A 20,103-nucleotide genomic window follows, 5' to 3' on the forward strand; every position below is an offset into this window, starting at 1 on the left:
CATGGGAAAATGCAACAGCTTAACATTAGTCTTTTGCAAGTCTGTACATTTGTCTTGCAATGATAACAGTACACCAATGGCATTGGTTCTTGTCGGGGTGTAGCTCAGTGGTAGATCGCGTGCTTTGCATGCATGAAGTCGTGGGTTCAATCCCCAGTATCTGCTTTGCTGCCGTTTTGCACCTTGAAATAAAACATGAAGCACACATCTATAGAAATTGCAAAAAAGGTGCATTTGTACAAGGCATTTGCTGATGAAGAACCTTGATAGATCTGGTTTGTAGCCTTCATAATAGCATGCTATAGATTTCTTCTTAAGTCCTTTTGAGAGTCAACTCTGCTGTGAGTTCTCAAACTATATGTCCCCAGTCTACGTGGCACAATGTCCAAGTGGCTTGGCATTGGTCTTGTGAACAGAAGAATGTGGGTTTGATCCACGTTCATGCAGTTTTGTTCATGCAAGACAACAAGCAAAGAAGCTTAATTAAAGCTTTCCATACTTGTTCCTCAAAAACCTCCTTGCTCAGTGCATTGATTGATTGCGGGTGCTATGTTGTATCTACTAAGTGACAGGACATTGCTTGCTGTCTGGCATGGTGGCCAAGTGGTAAGGCGTCGGTCTCGTAAACCGAAGATCACGGGTTCGACCCCCGTCCGTGCCTGAAGGGGTGTTGTGTCTTTCTGTTGAAAATGTTTGGCTTGCTTTAGCATGCTCTTTCAAACATATCTCTGAGACTGTAGGTTGTCCTAAAAGCATGGAAACAATGCAGCAGTTTAAGGATGCTGCTTTTGCAAGTCTCCAGAGTTTTGTTATCAGGATGACACCATACAAAGCAATTAACTTTGTGAGGGGATGTAGCTCAGTGGTAGAGCGCATGCTTCGCATGTATGAGGTCCTGGGTTCAATCCCCAGCATCTCCATTTCTGCTGTTTTGCAACTTGAAAGTAGGCAGAAATTTGCACAATAAAATCGGCATTTGTACAAGGCATTTGCTGATGAAGTAGTTTGATAAATTTGATTTCTTATAGGCTTCATAATTGCATGCTATAGAGTTCTACTCAACTGCCTTTCGCAGACAACTCTGCCCTGTGCTCTCAAGTCCATAAAGCACACATCTATAGAATTGGCAAAAAAGGTGCATTTGTACAAGGCATTTTTGCTGATGAAGAACCTTGATAGATCTGGTTTGTAGCCTTCATAAAGGCATGCTATAGATTTCTGCTGAAGTCCTTTTCAGATTCAACTCTGCTGTGAGTTCTCAAACTATATGTCCCCAGTCTACGTGGCACAATGGCCAAGTGCCCTTTGCTGAACGTAGGTCTCTTAAGAGAGGGACTAGACATAGGGGGCACCTGGATTTGAACCGGGGACCTCTTGCTATGCAGTCAAATGCTCTCCCACTGATCGTAAAAGTAATATCTATTAAATGAACTGAAATGTATGGATTGTGCGGTGTGAAACCAAATCTTAACCAAAGTACCTAAATATATACTGGTAGGCAAAACTCACTGCTAAACACAAAGCAGCCTTAAGAGAGGAAATGGACATATTGGTCATGCGGATTTGAACCGGGGACCTCTTGATCTGTAGTCAAACTCCCTACCACTGAGCTATGCCCCCTTCAATACAACCTCCCTTAAAATATATGGATCCTACATTGATCTTAGTCAGATAAAAAATAGCCCTTAAGCAAGGGATTGGACAAAAGGGGCACCCGGATCTGAACTATACTCCCTTGAAGGTAATATCTATTAAAATGGACTAAAATGCATGGATTCTACTATGTGAAAGCAAATCTTAGCCAAAGTACCCTAAAAGGTAGCCAATACCCATTGCTGAATATAGCACCCTTAAGAGATGGACTGGACATAAGGGGAACCCTATGAACTGAAATGCATGGATTCTACTTTGTGAAAGCAAATCTTAGCCAAAGCAACCTATACCCATTCCTGAACATAGCACCTTTTTATGAGAAGCACTGGGCATAGGGGGCACCCAGATTTGAAGCGAGGACCTCTTGATCTGCAGTCAAATGCTGTACCACTGAGCTATACTCCTTTCGATATACACCGGCTTAAAATGTATGGATTCTACCTTGTAACAACAAATCTTAGCCAGATTACACAAATGTAAACTGGTAGCCAACAGGCATTGCTAAAAGTACAGCCTTTAAGCAAGGGACTGGATACAGGGGGCACCCGGATTTGAACCGGGGACCTCTTGAGCTGCAGTCAAATGCTCTACCACTGAGCTATACCCTCGGAACATAGTAAGTACTAAAATGAACTGAAATGCATGGATCCTACTTTGTAAAACCAAATCTTAGCCTAAGTACCCGTTGCTGAACTTAGCACCCTTAAGAGAGGGACTGGACATAGGGGGCACCCAGATTTGAACTGGGGACCTCTTGATCTGCAGTCAAATGCTCTACCACTGAGCTATACCCCCTTCAATGCAACCCACCTTAAGCAAGGGACTTGACAAAAGGGGCACCTGGATCTGAACTAAACTCCTTTAAAGGTAATATCTATTAAAATGGAGTGAAATGCATGGATTCTACTTTGTAAAACCAAATCTTAGCCAAAGAACCCATTGCTGAACAGAGCATCCTTCAGAGAGGCAATAGACATACGGGGCACCCGGATTTTAATGTTTAATGTGGTGATGTAGCTCAGTGGTAGAGCGCATGCTTTGCGTGTATGAGGTCCTGGGTTCAATCCCCAGTATCTCCATTGCTGCTGTTTCATGCATTGAAGTTAAACATGAAGCACACATCTATAGAATTTGCAAAAACAGCGCATTTGTACAAGGCATTTGCTGAATAAAGAACCTTGATAGATCTGGTTTGTAGCCTTCATAATGGCATGCTATAGCTTTCTTCTTAAGTCCTTTTGAGAGTCAAGTCTGCTGTGAGTTCTCAAACTATATGTCCCCACTCTACATGGCACAATGTCCAAGTGGCTTGGCGTTGGTCTTGTAACCAGAAGAACGTGGGTTTTATCCACTTTCATGCATTTTTGTTCATGCAAGACAACAAGCAAAGAAGCTTAATTAAAGGTCTCCATACTTGTTCCTCAGGAACCTCCTTCCTCGGTGCATTGCCTGATTGCGGGTGCTATGTTGTATCTACTAAATGACAGGACATTGCTTGTTGTCTGGCATTGTGGCCAAATGGCAAGGTGTCGATCTCGTAAACCGACGATCACAGCCTTGATCCCTTTCCGTGCCTGAAGGGCTGTTGTGTCTTTCTGTTGAAAATTTCTGGCTTGCTTTAGCATGCTCTTTCAAACATATCTCTGAGACTGTAGGTTGCCCTAAAAGCATGGAAACAATGCAGCATCTTAAGGATGCTGTCTTTGGAAGTCTGCAGAGTTTTGTTGCCAGGATGACAGTGTACACATACGCGACTTTTGTGAGGGGATGTAGCTCAGTGGTAGAGCGCATGCTTTGCATGTATGAGGTCCTGGGTTCAATCCCCAGCATCTCCATTTCTGCTGTTTTGCAACTTGAAAGTAAACATAAAGCCCATGTCTCTGGAAATTGCACAATAAAATCGGCATGTGTACAAGGCATTTGCTGATGAAGTAGCTTTATAAATCTCATTTCTTATAGGCTTCATAATTGCATGCTATAGATTTCTACTCAACTGCCTTTCACAGACAACTCTGCCCTGTGTTCTCAAGCCCACACTTATATTGTAGAAGTGGCGCAATTGCCAAGTTGCCTGGCGTTGGTCTTGTGAACTGAAGCTCACAGGTTTGATCTCTGTTTGTCCCTATTTGTTGATGCAAGAAAAAAGTAAAGTGGTTTAATTGCAGTTTACCATACTTGTTGCTCAAAACCTTCCTACCTCACTGCATGTTTTAATTGAGGGTGCTCTAATGTCTGTGTTACCTTCTGGTTTTCTGCTTTTTAGTTGGACCTCTGTCCAATTCAACATCTGTCTGTTCTTCTTTGCTTTGGTATGCTCTTTCCAATGTATTTGTGACATTGTCGGTTGTTCTAAAAGCATGGGAAAATGCAACAGCTTAACATTAGTCTTTTGCAAGTCTGTACATTTGTCTTGCAATGATAACAGTACACCAATGGCATTGGTTCTTGTCGGGGTGTAGCTCAGTGGTAGATCGCCAGTTCAATCCCCAGTATCTGCTTTGCTGCCGTTTTGCACCTTGAAATAAAACATGAAGCACACATCTATAGAATTTGCAAAAAAAGGTGCATTTGTACAAGGCATTTGCTGATGAAGAACCTTGATAGATCTGGTTTGTAGCCTTCATAATTTAGATAGATTTCTTCTTAAGTCCTTTTGAGAGTCAACTCTGCTGTGAGTTCTCAAACTATATGTCCCCAGTCTACGTGGCACAATGTCCAAGTGGCTTGGCATTGGTCTTGTGAACAGAAGAATGTGGGTTTGATCCACGTTCATGCAGTTTTGTTCATGCAAGACAACAAGCAAAGAAGCTTAATTAAAGCTTTCCATACTTGTTCCTCAAAAACCTCCTTGCTCAGTGCATTGATTGATTGCGGGTGCTATGTTGTATCTACTAAGTGACAGGACATTGCTTGCTGTCTGGCATGGTGGCCAAGTGGTAAGGCGTCGGTCTCGTAAACCGAAGATCACGGGTTCGACCCCCGTCCGTGCCTGAAGGGGTGTTGTGTCTTTCTGTTGAAAATGTTTGGCTTGCTTTAGCATGCTCTTTCAAACATATCTCTGAGACTGTAGGTTGTCCTAAAAGCATGGAAACAATGCAGCAGTTTAAGGATGCTGCTTTTGCAAGTCTCCAGAGTTTTGTTATCAGGATGACACCATACAAAGCAACTAACTTTGTGAGGGGATGTAGCTCAGTGGTAGAGCGCATGCTTCGCATGTATGAGGTCCTGGGTTCAATCCCCAGCATCTCCATTTCTGCTGTTTTGCAACTTGAAAGTAGGCATAAATTTGCACAATAAAATCGGCATTTGTACAAGGCATTTGCTGATGAAGTAGTTTGATAAATTTGATTTCTTATAGGCTTCATAATTGCATGCTATAGAGTTCTACTCAACTGCCTTTCGCAGACAACTCTGCCCTGTGCTCTCAAGTCCATAAAGCACACATCTATAGAATTTGCAAAAAAGGTGCATTTGTACAAGGCATTTTTGCTGATGAAGAACCTTGATAGATCTGGTTTGTAGCCTTCATAAAGGCATGCTATAGATTTCTGCTGAAGTCCTTTTTAGATTCAACTCTGCTGTGAGTTCTCAAACTATATGTCCCCAGTCTAAGTGGCACAATGGCCAAGTGCCCTTTGCTGAACGTAGGTCTCTTAAGAGAGGGACTAGACATAGGGGGCACCCGGATTTGAACCGGGGACCTCTTGCTATGCAGTCAAATGCTCTCCCACTGATCGTAAAAGTAATATCTATTAAATGAACTGAAATGTATGGATTGTGCGGTGTGAAACCAAATCTTAACCAAAGTACCTAAATATATACTGTTAGGCAAAACTCTCTGCTAAACACAAAGCAGCCTTAAGAGAGGAAATGGACATATTGGTCATGCGGATTTGAACCGGGGACCTCTTGATCTGTAGTCAAACTCCCTACCACTGAGCTATGCCCCCTTCAATACAACCTCCCTTAAAATATATGGATCCTACATTGATCTTAGTCAGATAAAAAATAGCCCTTAAGCAAGGGATTGGACAAAAGGGGCACCCGGATCTGAACTATACTCCCTTGAAGGTAATATCTATTAAAATGGACTAAAATGCATGGATTCTACTATGTGAAAGCAAATCTTAACCAAAGTACCCTAAAAGGTAGCCAGTACCCATTGCTGAATATAGCACCCTTAAGAGATGGACTGGACATAAGGGGAACCCTATGAACTGAAATGCATGGATTCTACTTTGTGAAAGCAAATCTTAGCCAAAGCAACCTATACCCATTCCTGAACATAGCACCTTTTTATGAGAAGCACTGGGCATAGGGGGCACCCAGATTTGAAGCGAGGACCTCTTGATCTGCAGTCAAATGCTGTACCACTGAGCTATACTCCTTTCGATATACACCGGCTTAAAATGTATGGATTCTACCTTGTAACAACAAATCTTAGCCAGATTACACAAATGTAAACTGGTAGCCAACAGGCATTGCTAAAAGTACAGCCTTTAAGCAATGGACTGGATACAGGGGGCACCCGGATTTGAACCGGGGACCTCTTGATCTGCAGTCAAATGCTCTACCACTGAGCTATACCCCCTGGAACATAGTAAGTACTAAAATGAACTGAAATGCATGGATCCTACTTTGTAAAAGCAAATCTTAGCATAAGTACCCATTGCTGAACTTAGCACCCTTAAGAGAGGGACTGGACATAGGGGGCACCCAGATTTGAACTGGGGACCTCTTGAGCTGCAGTCAAATGCTCTACCACTGAGCTATACCCCCTTCAATGCAACCCACCTTAAGCAAGGGACTTGACAAAAGGGGCACCTGGATCTGAACTAAACTCCTTTAAAGGTAATATCTATTAAAATGGAGTGAAATGCATGGATTCTACTTTGTAAAACCAAATCTTAGCCAAAGAACCCATTGCTGAACAGAGCATCCTTCAGAGAGGCAATAGACATACGGGGCACCCGGATTTTAAGGTTTAATGTGGTGATGTAGCTCAGTGGTAGAGCGCATGCTGGGTTCAGTCCCCAGTATCTCCATTGCTGCTGTTTCATGCATTGAAGTTAAACATGAAGCACACATCTATAGAATTTGCAAAAACGGCGCATTTGTACAAGGCATTTGCTGAATAAAGAACCTTGATAGATCTGGTTTGTAGCCTTCATAATGGCATGCTATAGATTTCTTCTTAAGTCCTTTTGAGAGTCAAGTCTGCTGTGAGTTCTCAAACTATATGTCCCCACTCTACATGGCACAATGTCCAAGTGGCTTGGCGTTGGTCTTGTAACCAGAAGAACGTGGGTTTTATCCACTTTCATGCATTTTTCTTCATGCAAGACAACAAGCAAAGAAGCTTAATTAAAGGTCTCCATACTTGTTCCTCAGGAACCTCCTTCCTCGGTGCATTGCCTGATTGCGGGTGCTATGTTGTATCTACTAAATGACAGGACATTGCTTGTTGTCTGGCATTGTGGCCAAATGGCAAGGTGTCGATCTCGTAAACCGACGATCACAGCCTTGATCCCTTTCCGTGCCTGAAGGGCTGTTGTGTCTTTCTGTTGAAAATTTCTGGCTTGCTTTAGCATGCTCTTTCAAACATATCTCTGAGACTGTAGGTTGCCCTAAAAGCATGGAAACAATGCAGCATCTTAAGGATGCTGTCTTTGGAAGTCTGCAGAGTTTTGTTGCCAGGATGACAGTGTACACATATGTGACTTTTGTGAGGGGATGTAGCTCAGTGGTAGAGCGCATGCTTTGCATGTATGAGGTCCTGGGTTCAATCCCCAGCATCTCCATTTCTGCTGTTTTGCAACTTGACAGTAAACATAAAGCCCATGTCTCTGGAAATTGCACAATAAAATCGGCATGTGTACAAGGCATTTGCTGATGAAGTAGCTTTATAAATCTCATTTCTTATAGGCTTCATAATTGCATGCTATAGATTTCTACTCAACTGCCTTTCACAGACAACTCTGCCCTGTGTTCTCAAGCCCACACTTATATTGTAGAAGTGGCGCAATTGCCAAGTTGCCTGGTGTTGGTCTTGTGAACTGAAGCTCACAGGTTTGATCTCTGTTTGTCCCTATTTGTTGATGCAAGAAAAAAGTAAAGTGGCTTAATTGCAGTTTACCATACTTGTTGCTCAAAACCTTCCTACCTCACTGCATGTTTTAATTGAGGGTGCTCTAATGTCTGTGTTACCTTCTGGTTTTCTGCTTTTTAGTTGGACCTCTGTCCAATTCAACATCTGTCTGTTCTTCTTTGCTTTGGTATGCTCTTTCCAATGTATTTGTGACATTGTCGGTTGTTCTAAAAGCATGGGAAAATGCAACAGCTTAACATTAGTCTTTTGCAAGTCTGTACATTTGTCTTGCAATGATAACAGTACACCAATGGCATTGGTTCTTGTCGGGGTGTAGCTCAGTGGTAGATCGCGTGCTTTGCATGCATGAAGTCGTGGGTTCAATCCCCAGTATCTGCTTTGCTGCCGTTTTGCACCTTGAAATAAAACATGAAGCACACATCTATAGAATTTGCAAAAAAGGTGCATTTGTACAAGGCATTTGCTGATGAAGAACCTTGATAGATCTGGTTTGTAGCCTTCATAATAGCATGCTATAGATTTCTTCTTAAGTCCTTTTGAGAGTCAACTCTGCTGTGAGTTCTCAAACTATATGTCCCCACTCTACATGGCACAATGTCCAAGTGGCTTGGCGTTGGTCTTGTAACCAGAAGAACGTGGGTTTTATCCACTTTCATGCATTTTTGTTCATGCAAGACAACAAGCAAAGAAGCTTAATTAAAGGTCTCCATACTTGTTCCTCAGGAACCTCCTTCCTCGGTGCATTGCCTGATTGCGGGTGCTATGTTGTGTCTACTAAATGACAGGACATTGCTTGTTGTCTGGCATTGTGGCCAAATGGCAAGGTGTCGATCTCGTAAACCGACGATCACAGCCTTGATCCCTTTCCGTGCCTGAAGGGCTGTTGTGTCTTTCTGTTGAAAATTTCTGGCTTGCTTTAGCATGCTCTTTCAAACATATCTCTGAGACTGTAGGTTGCCCTAAAAGCATGGAAACAATGCAGCATCTTAAGGATGCTGTCTTTGGAAGTCTGCAGAGTTTTGTTGCCAGGATGACAGTGTACACATACGCGACTTTTGTGAGGGGATGTAGCTCAGTGGTAGAGCGCATGCTTTGCATGTATGAGGTCCTGGGTTCAATCCCCAGCATCTCCATTTCTGCTGTTTTGCAACTTGAAAGTAAACATAAAGCCCATGTCTCTGGAAATTGCACAATAAAATCGGCATGTTTACAAGGCATTTGCTGATGAAGTAGCTTTATAAATCTCATTTCTTATAGGCTTCATAATTGCATGCTATAGATTTCTACTCAACTGCCTTTCACAGACAACTCTGCCCTGTGTTCTCAAGCCCACACTTATATTGTAGAAGTGGCGCAATTGCCAAGTTGCCTGGCGTTGGTCTTGTGAACTGAAGCTCACAGGTTTGATCTCTGTTTGTCCCTATTTGTTGATGCAAGAAAAAAGTACAGTGGCTTAATTGCAGTTTACCATACTTGTTGCTCAAAACCTTCCTACCTCACTGCATGTTTTAATTGAGGGTGCTCTAATGTCTGTGTTACCTTCTGGTTTTCTGCTTTTTAGTTGGACCTCTGTCCAATTCAACATCTGTCTGTTCTTCTTTGCTTTGGTATGCTCTTTCCAATGTATTTGTGACATTGTCGGTTGTTCTAAAAGCATGGGAAAATGCAACAGCTTAACATTAGTCTTTTGCAAGTCTGTACATTTGTCTTGCAATGATAACAGTACACCAATGGCATTGGTTCTTGTCGGGGTGTAGCTCAGTGGTAGATTGCGTGCTTTGTATGCATGAAGTCGTGGGTTCAATCCCCAGTATCTGCTTTGCTGCCGTTTTGCACCTTGAAATAAAACATGAAGCACACATCTATAGAATTTGCAAAAAAGGTGCATTTGTACAAGGCATTTGCTGATGAAGAACCTTGATAGATCTGGTTTGTAGCCTTCATAATAGCATGCTATAGATTTCTTCTTAAGTCCTTTTGAGAGTCAACTCTGCTGTGAGTTCTCAAACTATATGTCCCCAGTCTACGTGGCACAATGTCCAAGTGGCTTGGCATTGGTCTTGTGAACAGAAGAATGTGGGTTTGATCCACGTTCATGCAGTTTTGTTCATGCAAGACAACAAGCAAAGAAGCTTAATTAAAGCTTTCCATACTTGTTCCTCAAAAACCTCCTTGCTCAGTGCATTGATTGATTGCGGGTGCTTTGTTGTATCTACTAAGTGACAGGACATTGCTTGCTGTCTGGCATGGTGGCCAAGTGGTAAGGCGTCGGTCTCGTAAACCGAAGATCACGGGTTCGACCCCCGTCCGTGCCTGAAGGGGTGTTGTGTCTTTCTGTTGAAAATGTTTGGCTTGCTTTAGCATGCTCTTTCAAACATATCTCTGAGACTGTAGGTTGTCCTAAAAGCATGGAAACAATGCAGCAGTTTAAGGATGCTGCTTTTGCAAGTCTCCAGAGTTTTGTTATCAGGATGACACCATACAAAGCGATTAACTTTGTGAGGGGATGTAGCTCAGTGGTAGAGCGCATGCTTCGCATGTATGAGGTCCTGGGTTCAATCCCCAGCATCTCCATTTCTGCTGTTTTGCAACTTGAAAGTAGGCATAAATTTGCACAATAAAATCGGCATTTGTACAAGGCATTTGCTGATGAAGTAGTTTGATAAATTTGATTTCTTATAGGCTTCATAATTGCATGCTATAGAGTTCTACTCAACTGCCTTTCGCAGACAACTCTGCCCTGTGCTCTCAAGTCCATAAAGCACACATCTATAGAATTTGCAAAAAAGGTGCATTTGTACAAGGCATTTTTGCTGATGAAGAACCTTGATAGATCTGGTTTGTAGCCTTCATAAAGGCATGCTATAGATTTCTGCTGAAGTCCTTTTCAGATTCAACTCTGCTGTGAGTTCTCAAACTATATGTCCCCAGTCTACGTGGCACAATGGCCAAGTGCCCTTTGCTGAACGTAGGTCTCTTAAGAGAGGGACTAGACATAGGGGGCACCCGGATTTTAACCGGGGACCTCTTGCTATGCAGTCAAATGCTCTCCCACTGATCGTAAAAGTAATATCTATTAAATGAACTGAAATGTATGGATTGTGCGGTGTGAAACCAAATCTTAACCAAAGTACCTAAATATATACTGGTAGGCAAAACTCACTGCTAAACACAAAGCAGCCTTAAGAGAGGAAATGGACATATTGGTCATGCGGATTTGAACCGGGGACCTCTTGATCTATAGTCAAACTCCCTACCACTGAGCTATGCACCCTTCAATACAACCTCCCTTAAAATATATGGATCCTACATTGATCTTAGTCAGATAAAAAATAGCCCTTAAGCAAGGGATTGGACAAAAGGGGCACCCGGATCTGAACTATACTCCCTTGAAGGTAATATCTATTAAAATGGACTAAAATGCATGGATTCTACTATGTGAAAGCAAATCTTAGCCAAAGTACCCTAAAAGGTAGCCAATACCCATTGCTGAATATAGCACCCTTAAGAGATGGACTGGACATAAGGGGAACCCTATGAACTGAAATGCATGGATTCTACTTTGTGAAAGCAAGCCAAAGCAACCTATACCCATTCCTGAACATAGCACCTTTTTATGAGAAGCACTGGGCATAGGGGGCACCCAGATTTGAAGCGAGGACCTCTTGATCTGCAGTCAAATGCTGTACCACTGAGCTATACTCCTTTCGATATACACCGGCTTAAAATGTATGGATTCTACCTTGTAACAACAAATCTTAGCCAGATTACACAAATGTAAACTGGTAGCCAACAGGCATTGCTAAAAGTACAGCCTTAAAGCAAGGGACTGGATATAGGGGGCACCCGGATTTGAACCGGGGACCTCTTGATCTGCAGTCAAATGCTCTACCACTGAGCTATACCCCCTGGAACATAGTAAGTACTAAAATGAACTGAAATGCATGGATCCTACTTTGTAAAACCAAATCTCAGCCTAAGTACCCGTTGCTGAACTTAGCACCCTTAAGAGAGGGACTGGACATAGGGGGCACCCAGATTTGAACTGGGGACCTCTTGATCTGCAGTCAAATGCTCTACCACTGAGCTATACCCCCTTCAATGCAACCCACCTTAAGCAAGGGACTTGACAAAAGGGGCACCTGGATCTGAACTAAACTCCTTTAAAGGTAATATCTATTAAAATGGAGTGAAATGCATGGATTCTACTTTGTAAAACCAAATCTTAGCCAAAGAACCCATTGCTGAACAGAGCATCCTTCAGAGAGGGAATAGACATACGGGGCACCCGAATTTTAAGGTTTAATGTGGGGATGTAGCTCAGTGGTAGAGCGCATGCTTTGCGTGTATGAGGTCCTGGGTTCAATCCCCAGTATCTCCATTGCTGCTGTTTCATGCATTGAAGTTAAACATGAAGCACACATCTATAGAATTTGCAAAAACGGCGCATTTGTACAAGGCATTTGCTGAATAAAGAACCTTGGTAGATCTGGTTTGTAGCCTTCATAATGGCATGCTATAGCTTTCTTCCTAAGTCCTTTTGAGAGTCAAGTCTGCTGTGAGTTCTCAAACTATATGTCCCCACTCTACATGGCACAATGTCCAAGTGGCTTGGCGTTGGTCTTGTAACCAGAAGAGTGTGGGTTTTATCCACTTTCATGCATTTTTCTTCATGCAAGACAACAAGCAAAGAAGCTTAATTAAAGGTCTCCATACTTGTTCCTCAGGAACCTCCTTCCTCGGTGCATTGCCTGATTGCGGGTGCTATGTTGTATCTACTAAATGACAGGACATTGCTTGTTGTCTGGCATTGTGGCCGAATGGCAAGGTGTCGATCTCGTAAACCGACGATCACAGCCTTGATCCCTTTCCGTGCCTGAAGGGCTGTTGTGTCTTTCTGTTGAAAATTTCTGGCTTGCTTTAGCATGCTCTTTCAAACATATCTCTGAGACTGTAGGTTGCCCTAAAAGCATGGAAACAATGCAGCATCTTAAGGATGCTGTCTTTGGAAGTCTGCAGAGTTTTGTTGCCAGGATGACAGTGTACACATACGCGACTTTTGTGAGGGGATGTAGTTCAGTGGTAGAGCGCATGCTTTGCATGTATGAGGTCCTGGGTTCAATCCCCAGCATCTCCATTTCTGCTGTTTTGCAACTTGAAAGTAAACATAAAGCCCATGTCTCTGGAAATTGCACAATAAAATCGGCATGTGTACAAGGCATTTGCTGATGAAGTAGCTTTATAAATCTCATTTCTTATAGGCTTCATAATTGCATGCTATAGATTTCTACTCAACTGCCTTTCACAGACAACTCTGCCCTGTGTTCTCAAGCCCACACTTATATTGTAGAAGTGGCGCAATTGCCAAGTTGCCTGGCGTTGGTCTTGTGAACTGAAGCTCACAGGTTTGATCTCTGTTTGTCCCTATTTGTTGATGCAAGAAAAAAGTAAAGTGGCTTAATTGCAGTTTACCATACTTGTTGCTCAAAACCTTCCTACCTCACTGCATGTTTTAATTGAGGGTGCTCTAATGTCTGTGTTACCTTCTGGTTTTCTGCTTTTTAGTTGGACCTCTGTCCAATTCAACATCTGTCTGTTCTTCTTTGCTTTGGTATGCTCTTTCCAATGTATTTGTGACATTGTCGGTTGTTCTAAAAGCATGGGAAAATGCAACAGCTTAACATTAGTCTTTTGCAAGTCTGTACATTTGTCTTGCAATGATAACAGTACACCAATGGCATTGGTTCTTGTCGGGGTGTAGCTCAGTGGTAGATCGCGTGCTTTGCATGCATGAAGTCGTGGGTTCAATCCCCAGTATCTGCTTTGCTGCCGTTTTGCACCTTGAAATAAAACATGAAGCACACATCTATAGAATTTGCAAAAAAGGTGCATTTGTACAAGGCATTTGCTGATGAAGAACCTTGATAGATCTGGTTTGTAGCCTTCATAATAGCATGCTATAGATTTCTTCTTAAGTCCTTTTGAGAGTCAACTCTGCTGTGAGTTCTCAAACTATATGTCCCCAGTCTACGTGGCACAATGTCCAAGTGGCTTGGCATTGGTCTTGTGAACAGAAGAATGTGGGTTTGATCCACGTTCATGCAGTTTTGTTCATGCAAGACAACAAGCAAAGAAGCTTAATTAAAGCTTTCCATACTTGTTCCTCAAAAACCTCCTTGCTCAGTGCATTGATTGATTGCGGGTGCTATGTTGTATCTACTAAGTGACAGGACGTTGCTTGCTGTCTGGCATGGTGGCCAAGTGGTAAGGCGTCGGTCTCGTAAACCGAAGATCACGGGGTCGACCCCCGTCCGTGCCTGAAGGGGTGTTGTGTCTTTCTGTTGAAAATGTTTGGCTTGCTTTAGCATGCTCTTTCAAACATATCTCTGAGACTGTAGGTTGTCCTAAAAGCATGGAAACAATGCAGCAGTTTAAGGATGCTGCTTTTGCAAGTCTCCAGAGTTTTGTTATCAGGATGACACCATACAAAGCGATTAACTTTGTGAGGGGATGTAGCTCAGTGGTAGAGCGCATGCTTCGCATGTATGAGGTCCTGGGTTCAATCCCCAGCATCTCCATTTCTGCTGTTTTGCAACTTGAAAGTAGGCATAAATTTGCACAATAAAATCGGCATTTGTACAAGGCATTTGCTGATGAAGTAGTTTGATAAATTTGATTTCTTATAGGCTTCATAATTGCATGCTATAGAGTTCTACTCAACTGCCTTTCGCAGACAACTCTGCCCTGTGCTCTCAAGTCCATAAAGCACACATCTATAGAATTTGCAAAAAAGGTGCATTTGTACAAGGCATTTTTGCTGATGAAGAACCTTGATAGATCTGGTTTGTAGCCTTCATAAAGGCATGCTATAGATTTCTGCTGAAGTCCTTTTCAGATTCAACTCTGCTGTGAGTTCTCAAACTATATGTCCCCAGTCTACGTGGCACAATGGCCAAGTGCCCTTTGCTGAACGTAGGTCTCTTAAGAGAGGGACTAGACATAGGGGGCACCCGGATTTTAACCGGGGACCTCTTGCTATGCAGTCAAATGCTCTCCCACTGATCGTAAAAGTAATATCTATTAAATGAACTGAAATGTATGGATTGTGCGGTGTGAAACCAAATCTTAACCAAAGTACCTAAATATATACTGGTAGGCAAAACTCACTGCTAAACACAAAGCAGCCTTAAGAGAGGAAATAGACATATTGGTCATGCGGATTTGAACCGGGGACCTCTTGATCTGTAGTCAAACTCCCTACCACTGAGCTATGCCCCCTTCAATACAACCTCCCTTAAAATATATGGATCCTACATTGATCTTAGTCAGATAAAAAATAGCCCTTAAGCAAGGGATTGGACAAAAGGGGCACCCGGATCTGAACTATACTCCCTTGAAGGTAATATCTATTAAAATGGACTAAAATGCATGGATTCTACTATGTGAAAGCAAATCTTAGCCAAAGTACCCTAAAAGGTAGCCAATACCCATTGCTGAATATAGCACCCTTAAGAGATGGACTGGACATAAGGGGAACCCTATGAACTGAAATGCATGGATTCTACTTTGTGAAAGCAAATCTTAGCCAAAGCAACCTATACCCATTCCTGAACATAGCACCTTTTTATGAGAAGCACTGGGCATAGGGGGCACCCAGATTTGAAGCGAGGACCTCTTGATCTGCAGTCAAATGCTGTACCACTGAGCTATACTCCTTTCGATATACACCGGCTTAAAATGTATGGATTCTACCTTGTAACAACAAATCTTAGCCAGATTACACAAATGTAAACTGGTAGCCAACAGGCATTGCTAAAAGTACAGCCTTTAAGCAAGGGACTGGATACAGGGGGCACCCGGATTTGAACCGGGGACCTCTTGAGCTGCAGTCAAATGCTCTACCACTGAGCTATACCCTCGGAACATAGTAAGTACTAAAATGAACTGAAATGCATGGATCCTACTTTGTAAAACCAAATCTTAGCCTAAGTACCTGTTGCTGAACTTAGCACCCTTAAGAGAGGGACTGGACATAGGGGGCACCCAGATTTGAACTGGGGACCTCTTGATCTGCAGTCAAATGCTCTACCACTGAGCTATACCCCCTTCAATGCAACCCACCTTAAGCAAGGGACTTGACAAAAGGGGCACCTGGATCTGAACTAAACTCCTTTAAAGGTAATATCTATTAAAATGGAGTGAAATGCATGGATTCTACTTTGTAAAACCAAATCTTAGCCAAAGAACCCATTGCTGAACAGAGCATCCTTCAGAGAGGCAATAGACATACGGGGCACCCGGATTTTAAGGTTTAATGTGGTGATGTAGCTCAGTGGTAGAGCGCATGCTTTGCGTGTATGAGGTCCTGGGTTCAATCCCCAGTATCTCCATTGCTGCTGTTTCATGCATTGAAGTTAAACATGAAGCACACATCTATAGAATTTGCAAAAACAGCGCATTTGTACAAGGCATTTGCTGAATAAAGAACCTTGATAGATCTGGTTTGTAGCCTTCATAATGGCATGCTATAGCTTTCTTCTTAAGTCCTTTTGAGAGTCAAGTCTGCTGTGAGTTCTCAAACTATATGTCCCCACTCTACATGGCACAATGTCCAAGTGGCTTGGCGTTGGTCTTGTAACCAGAAGAACGTGGGTTTTATCCACTTTCATGCATTTTTGTTCATGCAAGACAACAAGCAAAGAAGCTTAATTAAAGGTCTCCATACTTGTTCCTCAGGAACCTCCTTCCTCGGTGCATTGCCTGATTGCGGGTGCTATGTTGTATCTACTAAATGACAGGACATTGCTTGTTGTCTGGCATTGTGGCCAAATGGCAAGGTGTCGATCTCGTAAACCGACGATCACAGCCTTGATCCCTTTCCGTGCCTGAAGGGCTGTTGTGTCTTTCTGTTGAAAATTTCTGGCTTGCTTTAGCATGCTCTTTCAAACATATCTCTGAGACTGTAGGTTGCCCTAAAAGCATGGAAACAATGCAGCATCTTAAGGATGCTGTCTTTGGAAGTCTGCAGAGTTTTGTTGCCAGGATGACAGTGTACACATACGCGACTTTTGTGAGGGGATGTAGCTCAGTGGTAGAGCGCATGCTTTGCATGTATGAGGTCCTGGGTTCAATCCCCAGCATCTCCATTTCTGCTGTTTTGCAACTTGAAAGTAAACATAAAGCCCATGTCTCTGGAAATTGCACAATAAAATCGGCATGTGTACAAGGCATTTGCTGATGAAGTAGCTTTATAAATCTCATTTCTTATAGGCTTCATAATTGCATGCTATAGATTTCTACTCAACTGCCTTTCACAGACAACTCTGCCCTGTGTTCTCAAGCCCACACTTATATTGTAGAAGTGGCGCAATTGCCAAGTTGCCTGGCGTTGGTCTTGTGAACTGAAGCTCACAGGTTTGATCTCTGTTTGTCCCTATTTGTTGATGCAAGAAAAAAGTAAAGTGGTTTAATTGCAGTTTACCATACTTGTTGCTCAAAACCTTCCTACCTCACTGCATGTTTTAATTGAGGGTGCTCTAATGTCTGTGTTACCTTCTGGTTTTCTGCTTTTTAGTTGGACCTCTGTCCAATTCAACATCTGTCTGTTCTTCTTTGCTTTGGTATGCTCTTTCCAATGTATTTGTGACATTGTCGGTTGTTCTAAAAGCATGGGAAAATGCAACAGCTTAACATTAGTCTTTTGCAAGTCTGTACATTTGTCTTGCAATGATAACAGTACACCAATGGCATTGGTTCTTGTCGGGGTGTAGCTCAGTGGTAGATCGCCAGTTCAATCCCCAGTATCTGCTTTGCTGCCGTTTTGCACCTTGAAATACACCATGAAGCACACATCTATAGAATTTGCAAAAAAAGGTGCATTTGTACAAGGCATTTGCTGATGAAGAACCTTGATAGATCTGGTTTGTAGCCTTCATAATTTAGATAGATTTCTTCTTAAGTCCTTTTGAGAGTCAACTCTGCTGTGAGTTCTCAAACTATATGTCCCCAGTCTACGTGGCACAATGTCCAAGTGGCTTGGCATTGGTCTTGTGAACAGAAGAATGTGGGTTTGATCCACGTTCATGCAGTTTTGTTCATGCAAGACAACAAGCAAAGAAGCTTAATTAAAGCTTTCCATACTTGTTCCTCAAAAACCTCCTTGCTCAGTGCATTGATTGATTGCGGGTGCTATGTTGTATCTACTAAGTGACAGGACATTGCTTGCTGTCTGGCATGGTGGCCAAGTGGTAAGGCGTCGGTCTTGTAAACCGAAGATCACGGGTTCGACCCCCGTCCGTGCCTGAAGGGGTGTTGTGTCTTTCTGTTGAAAATGTTTGGCTTGCTTTAGCATGCTCTTTCAAACATATCTCTGAGACTGTAGGTTGTCCTAAAAGCATGGAAACAATGCAGCAGTTTAAGGATGCTGCTTTTGCAAGTCTCCAGAGTTTTGTTATCAGGATGACACCATACAAAGCAATTAACTTTGTGAGGGGATGTAGCTCAGTGGTAGAGCGCATGCTTCGCATGTATGAGGTCCTGGGTTCAATCCCCAGCATCTCCATTTCTGCTGTTTTGCAACTTGAAAGTAGGCAGAAATTTGCACAATAAAATCGGCATTTGTACAAGGCATTTGCTGATGAAGTAGTTTGATAAATTTGATTTCTTATAGGCTTCATAATTGCATGCTATAGAGTTCTACTCAACTGCCTTTCGCAGACAACTCTGCCCTGTGCTCTCAAGTCCATAAAGCACACATCTATAGAATTTGCAAAAAAGGTGCATTTGTACAAGGCATTTTTGCTGATGAAGAACCTTGATAGATCTGGTTTGTAGCCTTCATAAAGGCATGCTATAGATTTCTGCTGAAGTCCTTTTCAGATTCAACTCTGCTGTGAGTTCTCAAACTATATGTCCCCAGTCTAAGTGGCACAATGGCCAAGTGCCCTTTGCTGAACGTAGGTCTCTTAAGAGAGGGACTAGACATAGGGGGCACCCGGATTTGAACCGGGGACCTCTTGCTATGCAGTCAAATGCTCTCCCACTGATCGTAAAAGTAATATCTATTAAATGAACTGAAATGTATGGATTGTGCGGTGTGAAACCAAATCTTAACCAAAGTACCTAAATATATACTGGTAGGCAAAACTCTCTGCTAAACACAAAGCAGCCTTAAGAGAGGAAATGGACATATTGGTCATGCGGATTTGAACCGGGGACCTCTTGATCTGTAGTCAAACTCCCTACCACTGAGCTATGCCCCCTTCAATACAACCTCCCTTAAAATATATGGATCCTACATTGATCTTAGTCAGATAAAAAATAGCCCTTAAGCAAGGGATTGGACAAAAGGGGCACCCGGATCTGAACTATACTCCCTTGAAGGTAATATCTATTAAAATGGACTAAAATGCATGGATTCTACTATGTGAAAGCAAATCTTAACCAAAGTACCCTAAAAGGTAGCCAATACCCATTGCTGAATATAGCACCCTTAAGAGATGGACTGTACATAAGGGGAACCCTATGAACTGAAATGCATGGATTCTACTTTGTGAAAGCAAATCTTAGCCAAAGCAACCTATACCCATTCCTGAACATAGCACCTTTTTATGAGAAGCACTGGGCATAGGGGGCACCCAGATTTGAAGCGAGGACCTCTTGATCTGCAGTCAAATGCTGTACCACTGAGCTATACTCCTTTCGATATACACCGGCTTAAAATGTATGGATTCTACCTTGTAACAACAAATCTTAGCCAGATTACACAAATGTAAACTGGTAGCCAACAGGCATTGCTAAAAGTACAGCCTTTAAGCAATGGACTGGATACAGGGGGCACGCGGATTTGAACCGGGGACCTCTTGATCTGCAGTCAAATGCTCTACCACTGAGCTATACCCCCTGGAACATAGTAAGTACTAAAATGAACTGAAATGCATGGATCCTACTTTGTAAAAGCAAATCTTAGCATAAGTACCCATTGCTGAACTTAGCACCCTTAAGAGAGGGACTGGACATAGGGGGCACCCAGATTTGAACTGGGGACCTCTTGATCTGCAGTCAAATGCTCTACCACTGAGCTATACCCCCTTCAATGCAACCCACCTTAAGCAAGGGACTTGACAAAAGGGGCACCTGGATCTGAACTAAACTCCTTTAAAGGTAATATCTATTAAAATGGAGTGAAATGCATGGATTCTACTTTGTAAAACCAAATCTTAGCCAAAGAACCCATTGCTGAACAGAGCATCCTTCAGAGAGGCAATAGACATACGGGGCACCCGGATTTTAAGGTTTAATGTGGTGATGTAGCTCAGTGGTAGAGCGCATGCTGGGTTCAG

At 42.6% G+C, this 20,103-nt stretch overlaps 28 non-coding genes across 28 annotated transcripts; 18 read left to right on the forward strand and 10 right to left on the reverse strand.

Annotated features, from left to right (window-relative positions):
• The first annotated feature begins 589 nt into the window (after positions 1-589).
• On the forward strand, positions 590-661 carry trnat-cgu (transfer RNA threonine (anticodon CGU)). Its single transcript has one exon. It is a non-coding gene; the product is annotated as a tRNA-Thr (tRNA).
• A 187-nt stretch (positions 662-848) lies between these two features.
• On the forward strand, positions 849-920 carry trnaa-cgc (transfer RNA alanine (anticodon CGC)). The gene has a single exon. It is a non-coding gene; the product is annotated as a tRNA-Ala (tRNA).
• A 1,269-nt stretch (positions 921-2,189) lies between these two features.
• trnac-gca (transfer RNA cysteine (anticodon GCA)) lies at positions 2,190-2,261 on the reverse strand. The gene has a single exon. It is a non-coding gene; the product is annotated as a tRNA-Cys (tRNA).
• A 115-nt stretch (positions 2,262-2,376) lies between these two features.
• Positions 2,377-2,448, reverse strand: trnac-gca (transfer RNA cysteine (anticodon GCA)). The gene has a single exon. It is a non-coding gene; the product is annotated as a tRNA-Cys (tRNA).
• Positions 2,449-2,660: 212 nt separating this feature from the next.
• On the forward strand, positions 2,661-2,732 carry trnaa-ugc (transfer RNA alanine (anticodon UGC)). Its single transcript has one exon. It is a non-coding gene; the product is annotated as a tRNA-Ala (tRNA).
• A 684-nt stretch (positions 2,733-3,416) lies between these two features.
• On the forward strand, positions 3,417-3,488 carry trnaa-ugc (transfer RNA alanine (anticodon UGC)). Its single transcript has one exon. It is a non-coding gene; the product is annotated as a tRNA-Ala (tRNA).
• Positions 3,489-4,572: 1,084 nt separating this feature from the next.
• trnat-cgu (transfer RNA threonine (anticodon CGU)) lies at positions 4,573-4,644 on the forward strand. The gene has a single exon. It is a non-coding gene; the product is annotated as a tRNA-Thr (tRNA).
• Positions 4,645-4,831: 187 nt separating this feature from the next.
• trnaa-cgc (transfer RNA alanine (anticodon CGC)) lies at positions 4,832-4,903 on the forward strand. The gene has a single exon. It is a non-coding gene; the product is annotated as a tRNA-Ala (tRNA).
• Positions 4,904-6,172: 1,269 nt separating this feature from the next.
• trnac-gca (transfer RNA cysteine (anticodon GCA)) lies at positions 6,173-6,244 on the reverse strand. The gene has a single exon. It is a non-coding gene; the product is annotated as a tRNA-Cys (tRNA).
• Positions 6,245-6,360: 116 nt separating this feature from the next.
• trnac-gca (transfer RNA cysteine (anticodon GCA)) lies at positions 6,361-6,432 on the reverse strand. The gene has a single exon. It is a non-coding gene; the product is annotated as a tRNA-Cys (tRNA).
• A 950-nt stretch (positions 6,433-7,382) lies between these two features.
• Positions 7,383-7,454, forward strand: trnaa-ugc (transfer RNA alanine (anticodon UGC)). The gene has a single exon. It is a non-coding gene; the product is annotated as a tRNA-Ala (tRNA).
• A 1,369-nt stretch (positions 7,455-8,823) lies between these two features.
• On the forward strand, positions 8,824-8,895 carry trnaa-ugc (transfer RNA alanine (anticodon UGC)). The gene has a single exon. It is a non-coding gene; the product is annotated as a tRNA-Ala (tRNA).
• A 1,110-nt stretch (positions 8,896-10,005) lies between these two features.
• Positions 10,006-10,077, forward strand: trnat-cgu (transfer RNA threonine (anticodon CGU)). Its single transcript has one exon. It is a non-coding gene; the product is annotated as a tRNA-Thr (tRNA).
• Positions 10,078-10,264: 187 nt separating this feature from the next.
• trnaa-cgc (transfer RNA alanine (anticodon CGC)) lies at positions 10,265-10,336 on the forward strand. Its single transcript has one exon. It is a non-coding gene; the product is annotated as a tRNA-Ala (tRNA).
• Positions 10,337-11,599: 1,263 nt separating this feature from the next.
• trnac-gca (transfer RNA cysteine (anticodon GCA)) lies at positions 11,600-11,671 on the reverse strand. Its single transcript has one exon. It is a non-coding gene; the product is annotated as a tRNA-Cys (tRNA).
• A 116-nt stretch (positions 11,672-11,787) lies between these two features.
• On the reverse strand, positions 11,788-11,859 carry trnac-gca (transfer RNA cysteine (anticodon GCA)). The gene has a single exon. It is a non-coding gene; the product is annotated as a tRNA-Cys (tRNA).
• Positions 11,860-12,071: 212 nt separating this feature from the next.
• trnaa-ugc (transfer RNA alanine (anticodon UGC)) lies at positions 12,072-12,143 on the forward strand. The gene has a single exon. It is a non-coding gene; the product is annotated as a tRNA-Ala (tRNA).
• A 684-nt stretch (positions 12,144-12,827) lies between these two features.
• trnaa-ugc (transfer RNA alanine (anticodon UGC)) lies at positions 12,828-12,899 on the forward strand. The gene has a single exon. It is a non-coding gene; the product is annotated as a tRNA-Ala (tRNA).
• A 1,110-nt stretch (positions 12,900-14,009) lies between these two features.
• trnat-cgu (transfer RNA threonine (anticodon CGU)) lies at positions 14,010-14,081 on the forward strand. The gene has a single exon. It is a non-coding gene; the product is annotated as a tRNA-Thr (tRNA).
• A 187-nt stretch (positions 14,082-14,268) lies between these two features.
• On the forward strand, positions 14,269-14,340 carry trnaa-cgc (transfer RNA alanine (anticodon CGC)). The gene has a single exon. It is a non-coding gene; the product is annotated as a tRNA-Ala (tRNA).
• A 1,269-nt stretch (positions 14,341-15,609) lies between these two features.
• trnac-gca (transfer RNA cysteine (anticodon GCA)) lies at positions 15,610-15,681 on the reverse strand. The gene has a single exon. It is a non-coding gene; the product is annotated as a tRNA-Cys (tRNA).
• Positions 15,682-15,796: 115 nt separating this feature from the next.
• On the reverse strand, positions 15,797-15,868 carry trnac-gca (transfer RNA cysteine (anticodon GCA)). Its single transcript has one exon. It is a non-coding gene; the product is annotated as a tRNA-Cys (tRNA).
• Positions 15,869-16,080: 212 nt separating this feature from the next.
• Positions 16,081-16,152, forward strand: trnaa-ugc (transfer RNA alanine (anticodon UGC)). The gene has a single exon. It is a non-coding gene; the product is annotated as a tRNA-Ala (tRNA).
• A 684-nt stretch (positions 16,153-16,836) lies between these two features.
• trnaa-ugc (transfer RNA alanine (anticodon UGC)) lies at positions 16,837-16,908 on the forward strand. Its single transcript has one exon. It is a non-coding gene; the product is annotated as a tRNA-Ala (tRNA).
• Positions 16,909-17,992: 1,084 nt separating this feature from the next.
• Positions 17,993-18,064, forward strand: trnat-ugu (transfer RNA threonine (anticodon UGU)). The gene has a single exon. It is a non-coding gene; the product is annotated as a tRNA-Thr (tRNA).
• Positions 18,065-18,251: 187 nt separating this feature from the next.
• On the forward strand, positions 18,252-18,323 carry trnaa-cgc (transfer RNA alanine (anticodon CGC)). The gene has a single exon. It is a non-coding gene; the product is annotated as a tRNA-Ala (tRNA).
• Positions 18,324-19,592: 1,269 nt separating this feature from the next.
• On the reverse strand, positions 19,593-19,664 carry trnac-gca (transfer RNA cysteine (anticodon GCA)). The gene has a single exon. It is a non-coding gene; the product is annotated as a tRNA-Cys (tRNA).
• Positions 19,665-19,780: 116 nt separating this feature from the next.
• trnac-gca (transfer RNA cysteine (anticodon GCA)) lies at positions 19,781-19,852 on the reverse strand. Its single transcript has one exon. It is a non-coding gene; the product is annotated as a tRNA-Cys (tRNA).
• Between the last annotated feature and the right edge of the window lie 251 nt (positions 19,853-20,103).

The sequence above is a fragment of the Astyanax mexicanus genome, chromosome 11 (assembly GCF_023375975.1).
Source record: "Astyanax mexicanus isolate ESR-SI-001 chromosome 11, AstMex3_surface, whole genome shotgun sequence".
Classification (NCBI taxonomy): domain Eukaryota; kingdom Metazoa; phylum Chordata; class Actinopteri; order Characiformes; family Acestrorhamphidae; genus Astyanax; species Astyanax mexicanus.